Source organism: Cetorhinus maximus, chromosome 2 (assembly GCF_964194155.1).
Source record: "Cetorhinus maximus chromosome 2, sCetMax3.hap1.1, whole genome shotgun sequence".
Lineage (NCBI taxonomy): Eukaryota > Metazoa > Chordata > Chondrichthyes > Lamniformes > Cetorhinidae > Cetorhinus > Cetorhinus maximus.
Genome location: NC_135880.1, coordinates 185,313,201 through 185,322,644, shown reverse-complemented (window position 1 = coordinate 185,322,644; position 9,444 = coordinate 185,313,201).

The following is a 9,444-nucleotide window of genomic DNA, read 5'->3' as shown; positions in this document are numbered from 1 at the left end:
TGACTTCCCCGACTCCTTCCCGCTCCCTCTTAAATTTGGCGTTATTAAGCTCAATCTCATCCTGAGACAGCGTTTCATCAATAACTCCGCAGGTGTGACACCTGTTGTTGTGTGAGGGGTAGTCCTGTAATGGAAAAGAAAGCGTGCTAGCTTGGTTGCTATGGAATCTCCAGTTAATTTCTTCATGCCAGCCTTGAATGTTTGAATTGCACATTCGGCCAGTCCGTTTGAGGAAGGGTGGTACGGTGAAGTGTTCTCGAGTGATGCCCTTGAGGCTGATAAACCTTTGAAACTCAGCACTTGTAAATGCCGTTATCAGATACGACCACTTCTGGCAGTTCGTGAATGGCAGATGTAGTTTAAATGTAGCAGAAGACATTGGTGACTTCACCTCATATATGTCCATCCATTTTCAGTGGGCATCAAAAATGAGCAGAAATATTGGGCAGAATTTTGCTGTCGGTGAGCAGGGGGCGGGGCCCACTTGCCGATGTGTAAAATGACGCGGGATGATGTTGGGGGAAACCCCTGATGTCACCCCGCCCCATTTAAATTTTCAGGAAGGTGGGGGCGCAGCGAGATCAGCTGTCCTCCCGCCGACCTGTCAATGGCCAATTGAGGCCATTGACAGGATCAATTATACAATTAAAGGACCTGCCCGTCCTTAAGGTTAGTGGGTCAGCCAGGAGCCCCAGCGGCAAATAGAGAAAACATGAAACATTGTTCACCGGTGGGATGAGGTTTCGTGCAGGGTTTTAAAAAGTTTAATAAAGTTATTCTGTAAATTATGAACATGTCCCAACTCATGTGGGGGACATGTTAGGATTTTTTTTTTCTATTTTTAATATTTTTCAAAGTGGAAGCGATCTCCCTGAGGCTGCACTTAGCTTCAGAGAGATGTGCGCTCTGTTGTTTGCATGTGTGAAAGAGCGCACTCTCGCTTTTGGGGAATCCCCCCCACCCACACAGGGAGCTCGTAGCGCTTCCTGCCGGACATCACGCTGGGCGGGTCTTAATTGGCTCGCCCACGTAAAATGGCGGTGCGGCCCGTTTCGCTGGCAGGGATCAGCTCCCTGCCCACCGGAGATTGGGTCGGGCCCGCCCAACAATTCTGCCCATTTTTCCCATGAAAGATCCCACATAGTCAATGTGTAACCACACCCATGGCCTTCCTGGCCATTCCCAAGGGTATAACAGAGCTGTTGAAGGTAACTTGCAATTGCTGACACTGCACACAATTCTTCACTAATCTCTCTATTTCTCCATCCATCCCAGGCCACCATAGATAGCCGCATGCTATGGTCTTCATTCGGGAAATTCCCGGATGGGCACGGTGTAGTTCAATCAACAATGGCTTTCCTCCCTTTGGAGGAACTTGCTTGCTACCACCAACAAGGGTAGTTTTACCGATTGGCTTCCGTAATGAACTCTGCTCATGCCTTTGACTTGGATGTTTTCTCCTATGTAAGTTTTTAATTTGGCATTGGTTTCTTCTAAATTTAATTTATGTTCAACATTATTCAGATATTTGAAGGTGTCTTCACCAATCACAGTGGTAGAAGCTCCTTTGTCCACTTCCATTCTAATAGGCCTGTCATTTACCTTCACTGTTACATGTATTGGTTCTGTCTTTGCAACCTTCAAATTAAATGATGAATAAATATCTGAATCTGTTATTTCATGCTCTTCTACGTTACCGATCTCATGGGGTTTTTTCTTTTGTTTGAAAGTCTGCCTGATTCTTTCCTTGCACTGTCTCATTAGGTGTCCGTTTGATGACAATAAAAATACTCAATTTTATTTTAAACTGCCAATCGTTATAAGGTGATCTGTCTCCACCCTTGTTGCAATTATTCCTTGTTTTCGCTGCTAAGTCATTTCTTTTTATTTTTCTGCTAGTGGTGGCTGTTTCCTGCTTCTGAGCAGAGTCTTGCATTTTCGCACCCTTTTCAGCTGGGCCTTCCCGCCCAACGTGGAGGACGGCGCCGTTTTGCGATCCCTGTATGGCTTTCAAATCCCTTAATGCACTTTTCACGACCGGTGACATGTCCAGCGCCTTCTTAAAATCCAAATTGGTTTCAGACAGTAATCTCTTCTGAATCATGTCCTCATTCACACTGCATACCAAATGATCTCCGAGCATGTAATTTAAATATGTACCAAACTCACAATGTTCTGCTAACTGTTTCAAACTTACCACATAACAAGCAACTGTCTCCCCCCGGGGCTCTATTTCTTGAGTTAAATTTGAACCGTTGCATTGTTACCGAGGGCTTTGGCTGGTAATGACCAATTATGAGGTCCACCAATTCCTCAAAACTTTTTGAATCTGGGGCACCAGGTGCCATCAGACTTAATCAATCCATAGGTTTTACTTCCACACATGGATAAGAGGATCGCTCGCCTCTTCTCTTCCTCTGCAATGTTGTTCGCTTGGAAAAAGAATGCGAGGCATTCAATATAATGAGACCAATCGTCCATGGCTGGATCGAAAGGATCAATTCTTCTGAGTTGTGGCATTCTGAGGGGGTTGCTTCAATGATTAGGAAGGAAATTCTACTTACAATCGTGCGAGGTACAGCCCGATTTTCGTTTCTCTTGATTTATTTTGTTAACTTGTTTTATTCTCAAAGCCAGTTTATTGCATCTTAGCTTTTTCCTCACTTTTTCCTCATTGCCAGTTCGTTGGATCCTGGTCACCAGTTTGTTGAGACTTTTGAATCTGGGTTGCACTCTTGTTATGGGGTGGCCGAGTTGGTACTATAGGTAGAGTTGATCAACAGACCACTCTTAGGTGGAACACATTCTGTATATTTACAGAGGTACTCAGCAGGTACATGTGTGCTTTCAACTCAAACCCTGTCTCTATACTACAGACTACTGAGTACTGAGGTAGCCTGCGCTACTCTTCTATTGGATAGCAAGATCATGTGATCTTTCATTATAATGTTCTTCTTAAAGGCATACAACACATCAGATTACCACACTCTCCTGCATTCCTCATTAAAGAAGTGGGAGTCCTTTACCCACCTGTCAACAATATGCCCAATGTTATACAGAGTCCCTACACGAGCACTTTTATTTTCCTGCCATGACATAGCATGTCCTGTCAAAGGTAGAATTAGTACAGCTGCTCCCTGAAGCCTCCTGGTGAGAAGGACCTTCTGAGGAGTGCTCTCCTCTTCCTCCCTTTTGTAGCATAATGGGTTAATAGTTATGGTAATAAGCTGGTGATGTGTATCTTGATGTAACAGTGGCATCAGCAGTCATGTACTAGACACTCTGTTAGAAAGATGGAACAGCCTGTACAAAAGAGTAATGCACTTACCTAGTAGCTAATCATGTATATAATGCAAATGAAGTAGCTTTGAAGGAACTTATCTGAGTTGTGAGCCCTCAAGTTAGCTGCTATGTTCCTTTAGTAAATAAACAGCATGTGTTTATTCTAACAACGATTTACTGATGTTCTCTGTCTCTGTACCAACTCGGTCACCCTGAAACAAGTGTGCAACCTGGATCCTTTAGCCCCAACAAAGCAAAGGGCATTGGATCCTGCACTTGCACAATCAAAGCACATCTTTACTGAGCTGAAATGCATGTATAAAACTGGGCATTCTGGAAACAGTAGATGAAGATTGAGGTTTCAGTAAAAGCTGCACCAATTTTATTGCTGGAAAGAAGGGTGAAAACACAAATAACTGAACATTATCACTACACTAGACTGCTGATTGATTTCCTGTTAAGATCCAGGATCTTCTCCATGATGTTATTGTCCAGCCTGCCTAGTTCCTCCAAGATCTCCTCCTCACCCAACCTCTTCGTCTTCAATCAATGAGTGAAACATGCTGCAGATGGGGAGGGTCACAATTGAGATAGTACTGACCCCTGTCGCGGGGAGAGAGGCGGGGGTGACCCCTGTCACGGGGAGAGGGGCAGGGGTGACCCCTGTCGCGGGGAGAGGGGCGGGGGTGACCCCTGTCGCAGAGAGAGAAGTGGGGGTGACCCCTGTCGCGGGGAGAGAGGCGGGGGCGACCCCTGTCGTGGGGAGAGAGGCGGGGGCGACCCCTGTCGCGGGGAGAGAGGCGGGGGCGACCCCTGTCGCGGGGCGAGAGGCGGGGGTGACCCCTGTCGCGGGGGTGACCCCTGTCACGGGGGGAGAGGAGTTGTTGAAACAGACAGATCGCTAGTGAATGTTGTAGAATCTAAGAAGAAACAGTGTTTGTGGGAGGTCACCACTTCTGTGGTGAGAGTGGGGATTTTGCTGTGTCATGTGTGTCAATGTTTATGAAAAGCGTGGACATATGTGATCATATTTCGACTGTCACCTGAGCATAACTGACCCCCATACAGACACTTAGCAAATGGGCATGTGAACAAAAACAAAAATACCTGGAAAAACTCAGCAGGTCTGACAGCATCTGCGGAGAGGGATACAGTTAACGTTTCGAGTCCGTATGACTCTTCGTCAGAACTAAGACATATAGAAATGAGATGAAATATAAGCTGGTAGAAGGGGGTGGGATAGGTAGAGCTCGATAGTGGGCCAGTGATAGGTGGAGATTGCCAAAGATGTCATAGACAAAAGAACAAAGTGTTGTTGACGGTGGTGATGTTATCTAAAGGATGTGCTAATGGGGTCATTAAGGGAAGCAAGCAGGACAAGATAGTGGCAGATGGCCCTAGTGGGGGTGGGGTGGGGGGAAGGGATCGAAATGGGCTAAAAGGTAAAGATAAAACAATAGATCAAAATAAATTTAAAAAATAGGAGGGAAAAGAAAAATATATTTGTTAAAAAAAATTATAAATTATTGGAAAAAGGGGGATCGGAAAGAGGGTGGGGATGGAGGAGAGAGTTCATGATCTGAAATTGTTGAACTCAATGTTAAGCCCAGAAGGCTGTAAAGTGCCTAGTCGGAAGATGAGGTGCTGTTCCTCCAGTTTGTGTTGAGCTTCACTGGAACAATGCAGCAAGCCAAGGACGGACATGTGGGCATGAGAGCAGGGTGGAGTGTTGAAATGGAAAGCGACAGGGAGGTCTGGGTCATGTTTGCGGACAGACCGAAGGTGTTCTGCAAAGCGGTCACCCAGTCTGCGTTTAGTCTCTCCAATGTAGAGGAGACCGCATTGGGAGCAACGAATGCAGTAGACTAAATTGAGGGAAGTGCAAGTGAAATGCTGCTTCACTTGAAAGGAGTGTTTGGGCCCTTGGACGGTGAGGAGGGGGAAGTAAAGGGGCAGGTGTTGCACCTTCTTCAGTTACATAGGAAGGTGCCGTGGGAGGGGTTAGAGGTGTAGGAGGTGATGGAGGAGTGGACCAGGATGTCCCGGAGGGAACGATCCCTGGGGAATGCTGCCGGGGAGTGGGTGAAGGGAAGATGTGTTTAGTGGTGGCATCATGCTGGAGTTGACGGAAATGGCGGAGGATGATCCTTTGAACATGGAGGCTGGTGGGGTGATAAGTGAGGACAAGGGGGACCCTATCATGTTTCTGGGAGGGAGAGGAAGGAGTGAGGGTGGATGGGCACGTGAAGTTTGGCTATTGCCGCTCAATGATCACTACGCCACCCAGCAATTGAACTTTTAGCGGAAAAAAAGGAAAGTATCAGAGCCTGCGTGCATGATCTGTAACTGAATGCAGACGATATATATCACTGCCTGTCCATCACTCTTAAAAGGTGCTCACTGTGTGAATTGGCAGTGATTTTACCTGGAGCATTGAGAGAATCATCCCCATCCATCATAGTGTAAAGAGCCTCAGTGTGTGCACTTGTCTCCCCGACTGTGAAAATCGAGGAGGGGTGGACATTAATCTGGGCAGGATGGTCTCTAAAAAGGGCATGACCTCAGGCTGCAACATCTCCACCCAATGCAGCTCTGGTTTCTCATGCTGTAACAGAAAGCAAGAAAAAAGGTTAATCTTATCTGATTCATCAGCGCCAAGACAGCCATGGCATTGAACAAAAGGGTTGCAGTTATATAAAGACAAATGTTACCCTGAGTGTAACCTGTGAGAAATTGATCCTAGAGTCTGTAATTGAGCTTTGAAGCCTCCACAAACCCCTCTTTGAGATCTTGATTATTCACAAAAACCTCCTCCACCTTCTGCCGAAGGGTATTCTGTACCCCAGCTTCTGCTGAAGGGTATTCTGTACCCCAGCTTCTGCTGAAGGGTATTCTGTACCCCAGCTTCTGCTGAAGGGTATTGTGTACCCCAGCTTCTGCTGAAGGGTATTGTGTACCCCAGCTTCTGCTGAAGGGTATTCTGTACCCCAGCTTCTGCTGAAGGGTATTCTGTACCCCAGCTTCTGCTGAAGGGTATTGTGTACCCCAGCTTCTGCTGAAGGGTATTGTGTACCCCAGCTTCTGCTGAAGGGTATTGTGTACCCCAGCTTCTGCTGAAGGGTATTCTGTACCCCAGCTTCTGCTGAAGGGCCGCTGCCTCTGATTGGTCAGCAACTCCTTACAGAATCACAGAATTGATACAGTGTAGAAGGAGGTCATTCGGCCCATCATGTTCCTCCCTGATCCTGGCCAGGTTCTGCACTGGGGCTCAGGAAATGCTACCTTTATCTTTACCATTAGCCACTAGTTTACTCTGTTCCTCAGCTGTTTGCGTTGGGCGGCATATGTCCGGGCAATCTTATCCCTCTATCTGGAAAAAGAAATTAGGTGTTAACAAGGTTGCTGGCATTTTTGATGTGAGCAGGCAAACCAGTTCCATGCACTATTTGCTTTCCAGCACATTATTGTTCATGCAGGTCTGTGAGAATACAATATTAACCAACATGATTATAAACAATGAGTCATTGCTGGAGAACATGTACCCAGGCTGTAGTAGCGATTTCCAATGCCCTCTTCAATGAATACTTGATGGGAACATTGTCAGCACTGCTGTCACTCCCAACAGCATTGACCCAACCTTCTAGCACTCGGGTACACGATGTGGCCATCTGCTCCCTGATCCTTTATGAGACTCTGCAGACCGAGAAAGAAAACCTTCAAATATCTCAAAGACACGCAATTCGGGGAATTGGTAATTATTTGGGAATAGCTCCGGGATGGGTGGGGCGATTTTAAAAAATTCATTCATGGCATGGGGGCATCGCTGGCTGGGCCAGCATTTATTGCCCATTCCTAATTGCCCTTGAGAACTGAATGGCTTGCTAGGCCATTTCAGAGGGCATTTTAAGAGTCGACCACATTGCTGTGTGTTAGGACTCACATGTAGGCCAGCCCTTCCCTAAAGGACGTGAGTGAACCAGTGGGTTTTCACAACAATCAACAATAGTTTCATGGTCATCATTCCAGTTTATTTTTATTGAATTCAAATTTCACCATCTGCCAGGATGGGATTCAAACACAAATCCCCAGAGAATTAACCTGGATGACTAGTCCAGTGACAATACTACTACACTACTGCTTCCCCATTGCTCCAAGAGGGTAAGAAAATTGCTCTAGGGGGGGAGGGGAAATTGCTCTGGGGGGGGGGGTGGAATTGCTCTGGGGGGGAGGGGAAATTACTCTGGGGGGGAGGGGAAATTACTCTGGGGGGAGGAGGGGAAATTGCTCTGTGGGGCAGGAGGGGAAATTGCTCTGGGGGGGAGGGGAAATTGCTCTGGGGGGAGGAGGGGAAATTGCTCTGGGGGGATGGGGAAATTGCTCTGTGGGGGGAGGGGAAATTGCTCTGGGGGGAGGAGGGGAAATTGCTCTGTGGGGGGAGGGGCAATTGCACGGAGGGAGGGGCAATTGCACGGGGGGAGGGGCAATTGAGCGGGGGGAGGGGAAATTGCTCTGGGGAGGGGCAATTGCTCTGGGGGGGAGGGGAAATTGCTCCAAGGGTAGGAATTTGCTCCAATTGGTGTGAATTGTTCCAGGGACAGGGGGGGGTTTGCTCTGAGGATTGAGGGGGGAATTTCTCCTGTGGGAGGAGGGGAGGGGAGGCGCTAATGGAATTGCTCCAAGAGGGGCGGGGGAGTTGCTCCACGGAGGCAAATTGCTCCAAGTGGAATTGCCCGAAGAAATTGCTCTGGGGTTTAATGGCCTTAAAAGTGGATAAATTCACAGGCCCGGATAAGATGTATCCCAGGCTGTTGAACGAGGAAAGGGAAGAGATATCAGGGGCCCTGGCAGTAATTTTCAAATTCTCTCTGGCCACAGGTGAGGTGCCAGAGGACTGGAGGACTGCTAACATCGTCCCATTATTAAAAAAGGGAGGAAAGGATAGACCAGGAAATTATAGGCCAGTCAGTCTAACCTCAGTGATGGGGAAGTTACTAGAAAGAATTCTGAGGGACAGAATATATCTGCACTTGGAGAGACACGGATTAATCAGGGATAGTCAGCATGGATTTGTTAAGGGAAGGTCGTGTTTCACAAATTTGATCGAATTTTTTGAGGAGGTAACCAGGAGTGCTGATGAGGGTAATGCTTTTGATGTAGTCCACATGGGCTTTAGCAAGGCTTTTGATAAGGTCCCTCATGGCAGACTGGTGAAGAAAGTAAGAGCCCATGTAATCCAAGGCAAAGTGGCACATTGGATCCAATGTTGGCTGAGAGGCAGGAAGCAGAGGGTGATGGTAGAGGGATGTTTCTGTGACTTGACGCCTGTTTCCAGTGGGGTTCCGCAGGGCTCGGTGCTGGGGTCCTTGCTGTTTGTGTGGTGTACATAAATGATTTGGACTTAAATGTAGTGGGTATGATCAAGAAGTTTGCGGATGGCACAAAAATTGTTAGGGTGGTAAATAGTGAGGAGGATAGCCGTAAACTGCAGGGGGATATCAATGGACTGGTCAGGTGGGCAGAGCAGTGGCAAATGAAATTCAACCCAGAAAAGTGTGAGGTGATGCACGTGGGGAGGGCTAACAAGGTAGGGGATTAGACTATGAATGGTAGGACCCTGGAAAGCACTGAAGATCAGAGGGACCCTGGTGTGCATATCCACAGATCCCTGAAGGTAGCGGGACAGGTAGATAAGGTGGTTCAGAAGACATATGGGATACTTGCCTTTATTAGCCAAAGCATAGAATACAAGAGCAGGGAGGTTATGCTGGAACTGTTTAAAACGCTGGTTAGGACACAGCTGGAGTACTGTGTGCAGTTCTGGTCACCACATTATAGGAAGGATGTGATTGCACTGGAGAGGGTGTAGAGGAGATTTACCAGGATGCTGCCTGGGCTGGAGGGTCTGAGCTATGAGGAAAGATTGGATAGGCTGGGGTTGTTTTCCTTGGAGCAGCGATAGAGGTGTATAAGATTATGAGGGGCATAGATAGGGTGGATAGGAAGGCACTTTTTCCATTAGTAGAGGGATCATTAACCAGGGGACATAAATTTACGGGAAGAGGTAGAAGGCTAAGAGGGGAGTTGAGGAGAAATTTTTTCACCCAGAGGGTGGTGGGAGTCTGGAACTCACTGCCTGAAAGGGAGGTTGAGTCAGAAACTCTC